Source organism: Alligator mississippiensis, chromosome 6, assembly GCF_030867095.1.
Source record: "Alligator mississippiensis isolate rAllMis1 chromosome 6, rAllMis1, whole genome shotgun sequence".
NCBI lineage: Eukaryota > Metazoa > Chordata > Crocodylia > Alligatoridae > Alligator > Alligator mississippiensis.
The window spans coordinates 32,443,605-32,457,542 of record NC_081829.1 but is presented as its reverse complement, the minus strand read 5'-3'; the positions used below and the strand labels follow the sequence as shown (position 1 = coordinate 32,457,542).

Below are 13,938 nucleotides of genomic sequence, written 5' to 3'. Positions count from 1 at the left end.
TTATTTCATTGAAGAATTTTTATAAAAGATGATAGTATAAAATCCAGAATGGACTGAAACTGGCCTCTTACTTCATATACAAAGTGCTCTTGATTCATTTTAGAAGAAGCACGTTGTCCCAGGGACAACAAGCCAGATGATCTGGGAACCGTGCCTGCGGGACCCGGCAAAGACAAATACAACAAGAAAAATAAAAATGGTTACTTACCTGTAGGATAAATAATCCTGGAGGGGTGGAGGAGAGAGCCCGTGTGGTTTACAAGCCACACCTTTATTCAATTAATGCCAGCGGGTAATGTTAGAGGGAATCACTAGCCGGTGGGAAGGCGGGTGGGTGCCGGTGAAGAAGCCAGGAGAGGGAGAGAGGCTGGTAGCATGCTGTGCCGGCGTGATCAAAGCCAACCCAGGCAGGGAGTGGCAGCAGAGGCTGTGGGAGCTCTCTGGACCAAAAAAAAAAAAAAAAAAAAGTTGAATCCTGGACAGGGGAGAGAGCTTGGGGAAATGAGCTCCAAACACCTCTGAGGGAGCATGGCATTAGAAGCTCTGGTCAGCAGAGAGGCAGGGACGGAGACCAGGGGAGAGAGACTGCGACCGACCCTGAAGATTTAAAATCTCATCTGCCCAGTTACCCTCAGGTATTGGGCCATGAAGATGGGCTGGGGATGCAGAAGGAAGGGAGATGTCAGGGAAGCAATGTCAGGGAGAACCTTGCAAGTACAGGCAGGAGAGCTGAGGGGATCGATTCCTACGACCCCAGAATTGCAGGTTTCTTCTTCTTTTTCTCTTTTTTTATTCTTTTTTTTTTCATTGGCACAAGGGTGCCCGAATGGGCCTCAAGAGCAGAACCTGCCAGTAGCAGGGGACTCGGGACACAGGGCCAAGCTAATTCAATGTCTCACTAATGGGAAGTGAGGGTACAATAGCTTAGAGCCTTGAAGAGGTGATGAACCCCATAAACATCTGGCTGGTGATGTGATCACTCCTGAGTGTCCTCTAGAGGCTACTCCCTCCACTGGTGTAACATTCAAAGTCATGGCAGGAGAGTTTGGGGGTGGTCCTTGAGGCAACCGACACCCACTTCAGGGGTTTCACAAAGCAATTGAATGCATCCCCCTTACAGTGCAGACTAAGGCTGCATGTGAGTGGGCATTTGAAGCCAGATGGGTGCAAAGTGGTGCATTGGCTGGGAAATTAATTGAAACCCTGGACCACCAAAGGCATCTCAACATGCAGCCTGCAGCCATGGTACCTCCATACATGCTGGGGCAGAATTTGCAAGTCCAACACAGATTCTTGATGCTCAGCAAGAAATGATGGAGTGGCAGGAAGATTGGTTACGGCATGGCTTGACGGCGTTCAAGATGCTGAAAATGACAAAAGAGGATGATCCAGAGGCCTACATTGAGGCTTTCAAGTGAAACGACATAATGACTGGCCTAGACAAGGGATACTGGGCTAGTCAACTCAGGGCTCTCGTAGTCGGTAAAGCCCAGGCTGCATATCAAGCCCTTCTCAGGGACAAGCCCTGCAACTATGACTGGGTTAAGGCCACCATCCTTTACCAGTTGGAAATTAACCCAGAACACTATAGGCGATTATTCTAAGAAAGGACCTGAGGAGAAACGGCCCTGACTCCTGTTGCAGCTACTACAATATCTCTTCAATAAATGGATTAACCTCACATCTTGTGATCAGGACATCCTAGCAGATCAGAAACTGCTTGAGCAGTTCCTTAATGACCTGGAGGAGCACACACAGTGGTCGGTGTGCCAACATTACGCCTGTAATTGCGAAGAAGCACTAAAGCTGGTGGAAACTTTTGCAGCCTCCAAAGTCAGCTACAGTTGGGAGAGACGTAATCCCACCACCACTACGTGGAGTCCAAGAGAACCAGAGAAGAGGCAACCCACTTTCATGGGCACGGCCCGAGAGGTGGCCTGCTTCCACTTTGGGAAGTTTGGCCACTTCTCCAAGGACTGTCAAGATGACACAGTGGAGCAATGGCACCCCAATAAGTTGACTAGGGGGCCAGTGGAGGGACAGAAAGAACAAGACCAGGCCAAACCCATGGATTGCAGTTGCGTCACTGGTGGAGAGAGTGCTGTATGTGAACGGCCAGTAGGTAAGGCTTGGATTGGAGATCGACCTGTTTAAGGTGTCCTGGATTCTGGGTGTGCCCAATCTTTGGCGAAGGCAGGTTTGGTCACCCCACAACGGGGCCGTGAGGTGGAGCCAGTGAGGGTATCATGCCTCCATGGGGAAACCAGGCATGTTGACCGTCAGTGGATACGCCTCAGGGTCATGGAATACCAAGGTAGATTGTTAGTGGGGGTAGTATCCCACTTAGCCTGCGGCATGCTATTAGGACGCAATTGGACACTATATATGATGCTCTTGAGAGGGTTTGTCATGCTGAGATGGTGGGCAGGAGCCTACGGAATAGGGAAGGCTGGCTCGGAGAACTTGAGGACAGTGAGGAATCCACAGATGACGCAGATGTACTTGATTTGCACAATATAACCAGCAGTCGTCAGTTCCATGAGGTGCAAGAAGAAGATGCTGAGCTTCAGGAGCTGCAGGCCTTGGTCCTGGATCCCTCAGCCACACAAGCGGTGAGACCAGGAGACACTCCTCGATTTGAGGTAAGGAATCAGCTTTTATATTGTATTCAACCTGGCTACTTGTGGTACCTGCCTGCTTCTGACATCCCATCTGTCATCTCGCTCGTTCCAATTCTATCGGGGGACATATGGGCTGAGACAAGACTACTATACAGATATCCTGGTGGTTTTTTTGGCCAGGATTGGGGAAGGATGTAGCCTGTCACTGTGCGGCATGCCCCAAATGCCAGAAGGCTAGGGAGGATCACCCAGCGAAGGCACCTCTTCAGCCTCTGCCTGTGATTTATGTACCCTTTTCAAGAGTAGCCATGGATGTAATTGGGCTGCTTCCTCATTCTAGCACTGGCCACCAGTACATATTGGTGTTCACTGACTACACTATTAGATATCCAGAGGCTGTACCCCTATGGGCAGTGACTGCCCATGAATTGCGGAGGAGCTCATAAAGAGAATAGCTAGGATGGGGATCCCCCAAGGAATCCTTATGGACCAGGGACACAACTTCATGTCAGGGGTATTATGAGTGGTATGCCATACTCTACAAATAAAACATCTTCACACCTTGGTGTACCACCCACAGACAAATGGGTTGGTGGAAAGACTTAACGGAACAATCAAAAGGATGTTACACCACTGCATGGAGGGGGACCCTCGAAGATGGGATCTACTCCTCCCTCTGGTCCTATTCATTCTGAGGGACACTCCCCAAGACACATTGATGTATTCCCCCTTTGAACTGGTGTTGGGCCACCACCCCAGAAGCCTACTACAAACATTGAGAGAGGATTGGGAACACAATACCAGGGAAACAAGAGACCCAGCCTCGTATCAACAGGAGTTCCAAAGAAGAATACAACTGGACCAAAATTTAGACAAAGATAATTTGCAGGAAGCACAGCACTGTCAAAAGGAACGGTATGATGCCCATACCAAAGAACGAGAATTTGAACCAGAACAGAGGGTATTGGTGTTGCTACCTACGTCTTCAAGCAAATTATTGACACAATGGCAAGGCCCTTTTGAAGTGATCCTCTGGGTAGGCCCAGTAGATTATGAGGTGCACCGTCCTGGTCATCTTTGCGAAAAGCAAATATACCAAGTTAATCTTCTATGCGAGTGGCGCGGGCTGAAGAGGTGGGCTGCCTTTTCAGAAGCAGAAACAGAAGACTTGGGTCTGCAAGGCACAGCATTGGGAGCAGCCACGTTGAGAACAGAGGGTCAGATCTGGATGGGAGAAGAGCTATCTGCAACGCAAAAAAATGAAGTGAAAACTCTGGTCGCAGAATTCAGAGACACATTCAAGGAAGAGCCTGGATGGGCCTGAGGGGCCTGCCATTCAATACAGAGGCCACCAGGGGCTATAGTATGGGCAAAGTGGCAGCCGGTGCCCCATCACCTCCTGTGAAATATGTAAGGAGATTAAAAAAATGATCGAACAAGGAATCATACGCTCATCCCAGAGCCCCTGGCATAGACCACTAGTTCCAGTTCCTAAGCCTGATGGCTCCTTGCAGATATGCATCGATTACCAATGGCGAATGCTATAGCAGTTTTTGATGCATTTCCTATGCCCCATGTCACAGAGCTGGTAGAGCGCATTGGAAATGCCCAGTATATTTTGACCCCAGATCTAGCGCAGGTGTACTGGCAAATCCCAGTAGTACATAGGGACCGACACAAGACCACCTTTGGGACACCGTGGGGATTATATGAATTTGTCCGCATGCCATTCAGTCTTCACGGGGCAGCCGCAACATTCCAGTACTTGTTGGATCAAATGTTAGCCCCACACACTGAATATACCACTGCCTACATAGATGACATCATGGTATTCATGCAAATTTGGGCCCAACACAAAAGAGCCCTTTGAGCGGTACTCACCAAATTGAGGAAAACGGGCCAGACAGCTAACCCAAAAAAGTGTGTGCTAGCCCAGAAACAAACTAAGTACTTAGGGTTTCTGGTCAGACAGGGCACAATAAGGCCTCTAGATGATAAGGCAAATTCCAGGCACCACAGACCAGCAAACAACTAAGATCCTTTTTAGGTCTAACCAATTACTATTGGTAGTTCGTTCCCCAGTTTGCTGAGCTAGCAGCACCCCTCTCAGAAGCATTAAAAGGACAATGTGCGGAAGGGATAAAATGGACAGACCAAATGACACAGAATTTCGAGCTACTAAAGGAAGCCCTATGTGAAGATGTGGTAATACACGCTCCTGACTTCCATAAACCTTTTATATTATAGACCGATGTGTCAGAGACAGCTGTGAGGGCCATACTAACCCAAGAGGACGCCGAATGGAGAGACCAGTTGCCTACACCAGTAGGAAGTTGCTGCCCATAGAAACATGGTATGTCACCGTCGAACGAGAATGCTTGGCTATCCGCTGGGCAGTAGAGCACTTCAGGTATTACCTGATGGGGAGAGAGTTTACACTAGAAATGGATCATACCCCCTTAAAATGGTTAGGCATGACCAAAACTGACAACGCCCGCATCATGAGATGAGCCATTGCACTCCAACCATTCAAATTCTGCATATTACATTGACCCAGAAAAATAACATAACAGCAGATTTTCTATCCAGATGTGGTGACAACCCCAGATATGGCAGCAACAAACAAAAGTCAGGAGGAATATCCAACGTAATGCGTAGGATCCCAACACAAGAATTTAAAACACTCCAAAGCAGCTAAATGGGGGGGGGGGGGGGGTGTCCCAGGGACAACAAGCCAGACAATCTGGGAACTGTGCCCACAGGACCCAGCAAAGACAAATACAACAAGAAAAATAAAAATGGTTATTTACCTGTAGGAGAAATAATGCTGGAGGGGTGGAGGAGAGAGCCTGCACAGTTTACAAGCCACGCCTTATTCAATTAAGGCTGGCGGATGACATTAGAGGGAATCACCAGCCAGCAGGAATAAAGGCGGGTGCCAGCAAAGAAGCCAGGAGGGGGAGAGAGGTGGTGGAGGCTCCTCATGCTGGTAGCACACTGTGCTGGCGTGATCAAAGCCAACCCAGGCAGGGAGTGGCAGCGGAGGCTGCAGGAGCTCCTTGGACCAAAAAAATAAAAAAAAATTGAACCCTGGACAGGGGAGAGAGCTCGGGGCAACGAGCTCCAAACACCACTGAGGGACCATGGAATTGGAAGCTCTGGCCGGCGGAGAAGCAGGGATGGAAACCCGGGGAGAGAGACTGCGACTGACCCTGAGGATTTAAAATCTCATCTGCCCAGTTATCCTCAGGTATTGGGCCGTGAAGATGGGCTGGGGATGCAGAAGGAAGGGAGACATCAGGGGAGTGATGTCAGGGAGAACCTTGCTGGGTCCAGGTGGGAGAGCTGAGGGGATTGACTCCTATGACTCCAGAATTGCGGGTTTCTTCTTCTTTTTCTCTTTTTTTATTCTTTTTTTTATTCATTGGCACAAGGGTGCCCGAATGGGCCTCAAGAGCAGAACCTGCCAGTAGCAGGGGACTCGGGACACAGGGGCCAAGCTAATTCAACATCTCACTCATTGGAATTGAGGGGACAATAGCTTAGAGCCTTGAAGAGGTGACGAACCCCATAAACATCTGGCTGGCGATGTGATCACTCCTGAGTGTCCTCTAGAGGCTACTCCCTCCACTGGTGTAACATTCAAAGTTGTGGCAGGCAAGTTTGGGGGTGGTCCTCGAGGCAACTGACACCGACCTCAGGAGTTTCACGAAGCAGTCGAACACGTCCCCCTTACGGTGCAGACTAAGGCTGCACATGAGTGGGCATTTGAAGCCAAACGGGCGCATACTTCTTTGCAAAGGAGCTGGTAACCCAGTGGGTATGGGCCCCTGGACAATCTCCTAGCATAGAAGAGGGGGAACTATGCACAGTGCAGAATGGCCACTCTTACTCTGCTACCATCACTTGAACCCTTTATCACAGCACTAGTGGCCAAAGATAGTTACAATGGCTGAAGTAGTGGTATACTCCCCAAACCTCTGGCAGTTAGGGTGCCTTGTTCTGACAGTGGGCATGAAGACATGACTTAGGTCAGCCCTGAAGCTTTTCTAAAGTACTCTCAGGGCAAGGTGGTGCCTGGAACAACAAAGGAGCAACAAAAATGACCTGCCAATACATTTCCTACCCACCCCCAGCTGTACCAAGAGCAGCTTGCTTGCAGCTGAGGCTCTTTTCCAAGGAATCTGAAGATTTCCTTTAAATAGAAGATGATGTTTCCTTTTCTATCTATTGTCTGTGGATGGAACATAATTTTAACAAATTATTATTCAAGCTCATTCAATGAATAGTTCATCTAAACAAATTCTAGTGCATGGGTTGTTTGGAAATTGTTCATAGACTGTGTTTGATAATCAGAATTCAGATGCATTTTCTCTGTTCCTTAATTGACTGGGTCCAACCTTTACAAACTGATTTCTGCTTTAACTCGGAACTAATTATTTTGTCACAAAACAGTTTTTTTGTTTTGATTAAATACAATTTTGGATGCTGGCCTGAAATGTGTTTTCTGCAAACAGTCACACAAACAAAACTTTGGGAGTATAAACATCCAAGAAAACTGAATTTAAAAAGGCCACTGAAAATAGCCCTGCTTAAAAGGTGGCAGAGGCTGAAAATGAAACAGAGGTTGATCCATACTTTTGTTTCTGTTTATTCATTTCTAAATAATAAACCCTGTCCTTCAAGCTGTAACATTAATAATTGAAACACTCAGCGGTTTACTGAGCCTTTTTTCAAATACTGAGAAAAAACTGCTCACCGCACTTATGACAGGTTACTTTTTAAAAGAAAATAGACAAAGTATCTGGCTCAGTTGGAGGCAGTAGTGTCCAAACATACGGTGTTTTTGCATATTGGCTTGATTTATATACCTTTTCCCACAAAATGACTCTATTGCTTGTACAATGAATAAACAAGGTCTCTGGCATTTTCATCCCACTTATAACAACAGTTATCAGACAAAGGCAAGTACCAAACAATCACAGCCAACATGATTACTGTATAATTACTGAAGAGCTACCATACAGATTTCAGAATTCCTTTCTTAGAAAAGTATGATTTAAACAAACAAATGCTGACTAATCAGTACTAATTAATCTAAAAATGAGCACAAGCTCTCAGCCTTTATTAATAAACTGATATATTCTGTTGCTGAATTCAACATAACAAGCCTTTTGTTTTCCTTGCATCTGTCATTCTAGAGTTTTGATGAGTAAAAATATTTCAGATTAAGTAATGAAAATATTAACAGGTTTGTTGTTGTTTTTGTTGGGGCTGGGAAATAGTCAAATTTATGAGTAGAAGACAGAGCTACAATTGTTACATGATATCCATGCTACAGACCTTGAAAATTGAAATGGCTCGTATAATTAAAATTAAACTTGACACTTGTTCACTGCTGTAATGGAAAAAGACTATGAATACAAAAGCTATCCAGAAAAGAGAATAAAGAATTGCCAATCGTACAGCAGCAACAGTTAACTGAAAGCCAGAAAGGCCCACCCAAAGAGAGATTTTGCAAGGGGAAGAATGACTCACAGGTTAGCTATACAACTTGAATCTGCATACTGGCCCAAGAGAGACAGTGGGTAATTTTGAGAGACTTGAAAAACTAGCTTGAAGACACAGCAGTAATGCTGTTTCAAAAGTTAAATTGAAACACAGGTATTAGTGTTTTAGATATGTATGTTGAATGCTACAGGAGGCAAAAGGATGCACAATGTATCTTAAACTAATGGCCTCAGCTGTGGCTATTGAAGTACTGAACAGAACCCAGCTCAAAAAGTGGCAAAGGCTGAAAATGAAACAATGCATCTCTCCATCCTGTGTTGCTTGCTATTTGTTCATTTCTAAATATCGTATTTACTAGAATATAAGGTGACCCTAACTATTAGATGAACCCCCAGTAATTATATTCTATATATGTAAATTATAAATGTATATTTCCAGACATAGAGCCTAACTTTTAAAGGGTTGCCTTGAATCCATGGCCCAACACTGCTACAGCATGGAAAGCAATGCCTGGGGGGGAGGGTGGGGGAGAGAGAGAGGCTCAGTTTGTCCCATCCACTACTCCCTGCTGCAACCTTCCTGTCCCTCTGCCATCTGCACCCCCTCTGCACCCTCAGCTCCTCACAGCCTCTGCCCCTCCCCTCATTCCCCAGTTTCTACCTCTTGCCTGACCCCCAACTCTTCAGTCTCTGCCTCTTCCCTTCTGCCCTCTCCACTTCACCTCTTATTACTAAATGCTGCTCAGGCTACCCTGTCCCAGAGCTAGAGGTGTAAGAAATCCCATTTTTTTCTGAAAAAATACAGAAATTTTGAGAAAAATTGAAATATATGAATCCTTATTTTCATAGTACCCTTTATAGATCTAAATTCACTTTGCTACTCTAAAAACATAAAATGTATTACGTATAACTTGGTTTGCTCATAAAATTATCATGCTTGGTATATTTATTAAATTTAAATGTATAGTTTATTCAGACAATAATTACAAATTTACTAATTGCATTTATTTTTAAAATGTTTTTAGTTTTTGTTACAAATGGATCTACAAGCTTCTGAACTCTAAGGAACCTAGCATCTCTTAGCTTTCGCCAGTTTATGAGAAGCAGGCAAAAATTAAAGTTGAAAATAGAAGAAACCATCAACACTATAGTAAAACAAAGGAAGTTATTATGTATTCTGGACTTAGTCTCCTCCACAGTGTCAAGCAGATACAGAAAGCACTAATTTTTAGAAAAAGAACTAAGAAACCCCCCCCCCCCGACTCATTGAATACAAATTTTGCTACATGAAACTTTGTCTAATTGGCCTCATTTTCTGAGCTATTGCTATCAGCAGTTTCTGCTTCTTCTGATCCTTCACTTTTATCATCTTCATGGACTCCTGAAAACTGAAGGTTTGCCTGGATTGAGACAAGCTTCTCTACTCCTTCACGTTAGTTTATTTCTTGGTTTGGTGTGACTATTTCCAAACATAAACGAGTTTCTTTCACACGTTGCAGAAGACGGAGGAATCTGAAGTAGGTAAGAAGCAAGAGGAGTCAGAGGCTGTGTTGTGCAAAGGCATTGCCACCATGTTGCAGGAGGGATATGTTTGGCAGAGTCCTAGACTGCATTCCTGGACCAAATACCCGAAGATGTTCTGTATTCTGCAACATTTGAAAGTATCTTTCCAACATCAAGTCCTAAGTGTGTTGCTTGCTTTGTAATCCAGTCAAATGCAGTAGCAGTGCTATCATCACTAACATTTCTACCTTTGAATCTTGGATCCAAGAGATTTGCAGCAGCATGAAGTGATTGGCAATAAAATTATTACCATCTGTTAATAAAATCTTTCACTTTTCTTTCTTATGTACTTGTAAACAGAGATACACTTAGATTCTCAAAAAACATTGATTTTATCTCGGCCATTTGGTAAGCAATGTCTGACAAAAGTGCACAGTGTGATTCAGATGCAGTGATTGCTGAAGAAATTTGCTTTAGAATCTTTAGGGAGTTCTGCAGCTGAACCCAGAAGACATCCTCATCAGGTACAGTGTTCCTCACACTTGTGGGTACTTTAAGCTCCTCAGTTATTACTGTTTCTTGAAGAGCTTCTTTGTTTTTTAGTAAACTTTCAAATGAGATCACCACTCCACCTCATCTATTTTTACTACTGAGTTTGAGTGTTACTATTTTATTCTTTGCATTCTTTTCTTCCTGTTTCTTCTTAAAGACTGCAGCTATATTATGAGTAGCTTTTACATGTTTTGTACCTTCTTTTGCTCTTCTATAGATCTTTTGCAGAGTGTCCAACTTCATGATGTCATTAAAAAGCAAGTTGAGCCCATGGGATGCACATCCTATTGCAGTAATTTGTGAATATTTATCCATTATGATCTCCCATGCTGCTTTCATATTACTTGCATTCTCAGTCAACAGAGCAAACATTTTGCCATTTCCAATTTTCTGTAGGACTTCACATATTTTATTACTGATATACTCTACAGTATGCCTGTTCTCCCCTGTTTCAATGCTTTTGCAAAAAACTGGTTGAGGTGTTGTTATCACAAAGTTTACAATTCCTTCTCCCTGCACTTTTGTCCACCCATCTGTAAGTACTGCAAGACACAGTGCTTCATTGATTTTTTTCCTTGCACAGATGTTCATATTCTGACTCTAAAAGAGGCTTGCTCAAAGACTGTCTGCTGGGCAAATGTTATGATGGTCTTAGTAATTTAAAAGCTTCCTGCCAGTATGCATTTTCAGTTATTGAAAATGGCATCCCAGAAGCATATTGCTCTTGCAAGAGCTTGGTCAATTTTTTCCTGATCTTCAGGTGTCATCTTGTCTACAAATAAGGATATTGAGAGTCTTTTGTATACAGTTGGTTGCAATATTTGGTTACTTTAGGATGTTGATTGGGCAACCCTTTGTGTTGCTGATATTATAGGAGAAGAAGAAGAACCACCACCAGCAGCAGTAGGAGAACTTCTGGATTGAGAATATTGGAAAAAGCTACTTGTACTTTCATCATCATGATCTACCTCCTCCTCACTTATACCCATGGAGGATTTTTTTAATGTCTGCAGGACAGTTCTTACATACAAGGATGTGTTTGGTCATCCTAGTTGCATTTGGAAATGCATATTTCATTTGACAGTATTTGTAAATCACATTTTTTTTTTTCAGAATAACTCACAGCGTGGAAATGCTTCCATATGCTAGAAGTTGGTTGCACCATTTTGCTGAGGTAGAAAAAAGAAAAATGCAATTTAGCAGCTAGCTTGCATATATGAACACTAAGCTAACTGTGAACAACTTCCCTGCCCTGCAGGCCTCACTTCACTGCTAAGGTTGGGTGATTTGTCACAGAACATCAGATTAGTAGGAATTCAATTATGAATTACATAGGTTATGAAAATATACTAATGCAACTAAAATATATTTTAATATACTGAATTCAGAGAAATTTAAACTATTACCTTTCAATAAACAAGTATACTTTCTTTCAGCTCCTTTGTGCTGCTTCTGTACTTTTGTGGATCTAAAGGTGATGGGACCAGGAGGGAGGCAGGATCCTTCTAACTCCAAAACCTTTAGACTTGCTCTGTCACCTCTCCTGAAGTTTTTGAGCAAGCAGGGCAATAAGCTCCTTGTTTCTATTCTCTACAGGAACGAATGGATGCTGCTGCCAGTGTTCACTCCCAGTCCTTTGAGGCCTAGTCAGGAAGACAGGAGCAGATCCACCAACCTCTTGATCAAAAGTCAACAATAGAAGAAGTCCACAAGCAAAGAAGTCACTGAATTCTTCTGCCTTCTCTTGTGAAAATGGCAGTTCCCCCTGGGGGCAGAAATGCACCTTGCTCTTGCATTTGAGAGTTGTACTGTACTGTTTGTCCTCAGTGTACAAGAATTGTAATGATCTGATACTGTAGATAGTTTTACATAAAAGTCTTCCTATTACATAGTTTTTAGAAAATATTCTTGGGGAGTAAAGGGTATCAATATATAAACATCTTGTGTTAAAAATTTTATTAATCATTCTAAAGGAAAATATTTCATAAGAGCTTTTTTAAACTTTTCCAAAATTTTTCAATTTTTTCCAAAAAATAAAAAGTCCTCAGAAGAAAAAGGGAAAAAATGTTTTTTTTCCGAATGTTTCTGTTTTTTTATGGGACTTCACATCTCTATCCAGAGCATAGCATGTGGAAGCTCAGTCCTTGCCTGGCCATACAACAGTGTCAACATTTCTGTTTGGCTGGGCCTGGAAAGGAGTTCCCACGTAAAACTCCTTCCAGCCTGAGCTGGAGCCGAGCTGCATCTGACAGTAAGGGAGGGAGAGGGGCAGGGTGGAAGCTGCAGGGGGAAATGGAGAGGGGAGCAGGCAGCTGCTGAGACTTTGGTTTTGGCCCTGACCTAGGCTCAAAGTCAGAGCTCCAGCAGCTGCCTGCTTTCTCCTCTGCTTTGCATGAAAATGTAAAGACAAGGGGCTCCTCCCCTCCTCCATGCTGATGGGAGGGGAGGGGAAATCTCTTCTTATATTTGAGTAAATATGGTAATAAAATCTGTCCCTCAAGCTGTGAGTTTAATAACTAAAAATCTCAGTGATCACATTTATGTTTTACACTGTAGCACAAAGGAAGAGGTTTATGAGCCTCTTTTCAAGTACTGAGAAAAACCTGCTCACTACACTTGTGACAAATATTTTGTAAAAGGAAGTAGGCAAAGTACCTGGCTCAGTTGGAGGGAGTAGTGTTTAAACATACTGTGTTTTTGTATACTGACTGTGTACTGAGGGAACAGAACTGGTTAGTTAAGTATCATGTCACAAAGTCAGTGTCCAGAATTCAGCATAATACTTCCAAAATTACTGGGACAATGCAGTCTGTTACAGACTTTCAGAAGCTAGGATGTGGCATGTGCTACCCTTGAGGTTTGTGCTAGCTTGACAGCTGGCTGACAGATGCAAGCGCATGACACTGGCCCTGCTTTATCTCTTCTCAGCTTTTGTTGGGAATCTGGAATGACTGTTATTACAACAATTATATTAGAACAATTACATTATGAGAGTCTTTTACTATCCCTTATGCCAGGCATAGAGAAGTTTGTATCCTCATGCTTTCTGTACCCTTTGCATATCTGCACAGCTGTTCAAAATCAAATTTTAATTAGAACCAATTTAAAATTTTCAACTAGAGGAGGAAAATATTTGGTTTCATTAAAATAGTTTTACTAGAGTTTTACTGTCACATTTTTTTTCTTTACCAAAAATATTACGTTTCCCTCTGTGCCTTGTCCATGGATTATTTGCTTTAGAGTGTTACAGTTGAAATGCACCAAATCTATAGTCAAGCTGAAGATCAAACCTTTAATTCTGTTAGCTTGAAAATCAAGCCTTTAATTGCATTTAATCCTGTTGTATCAGCCACAGTGGTGGCCTTCACACATGCACACACATACACATCCTGTCCACGTCATCCTGGCCAAACTCTGTCTTCAGAGTGCATACACTGTTGCCACTGAGATCAGTACAAGCAGCATAGAATCAAAAAATCAGAGAAAATCAGGGCTGGCATGGACCTCAGGGGGCCATCTAGTCCAACCCTATACCCAAGGCAAGATCATCACTTTAAACCACCCCAGCCAACTTGCACTTAAAAACTTCTGGGCTGGGGACAGACATTACACATAAACCAGTTTAAAGGTGTGTATAGATGAAACAGGGGCCCTGAATTTAAGCAGTGGGTTTTAAAAAACATCGCTTCAATTTAGGGCTGATTAAACCCCCATGTCATGCACATACCCTGCTGACTTACCTGCCTCTCTGG

The 13,938-nt window shown here is 43.5% G+C and overlaps 1 long non-coding RNA gene across 2 annotated transcripts in view; it reads left to right on the top strand.

Annotated features, from left to right (window-relative positions):
- LOC109285621 (uncharacterized) overlaps positions 1-13,347 on the top strand; it is a 74,019-nt gene extending 60,672 nt beyond the window's left edge. The window contains exons 2-3 of one of the 2 annotated variants that reach the window (XR_002093433.2): positions 4,869-4,974; positions 11,783-13,347. This is a non-coding gene — a long non-coding RNA (uncharacterized LOC109285621). The remainder of the gene's footprint in view (positions 1-4,868; positions 4,975-11,782) is intronic. The other variant, XR_009463001.1, reaches the window with a different exon arrangement.
- Positions 13,348-13,938: the final 591 nt, after the last annotated feature.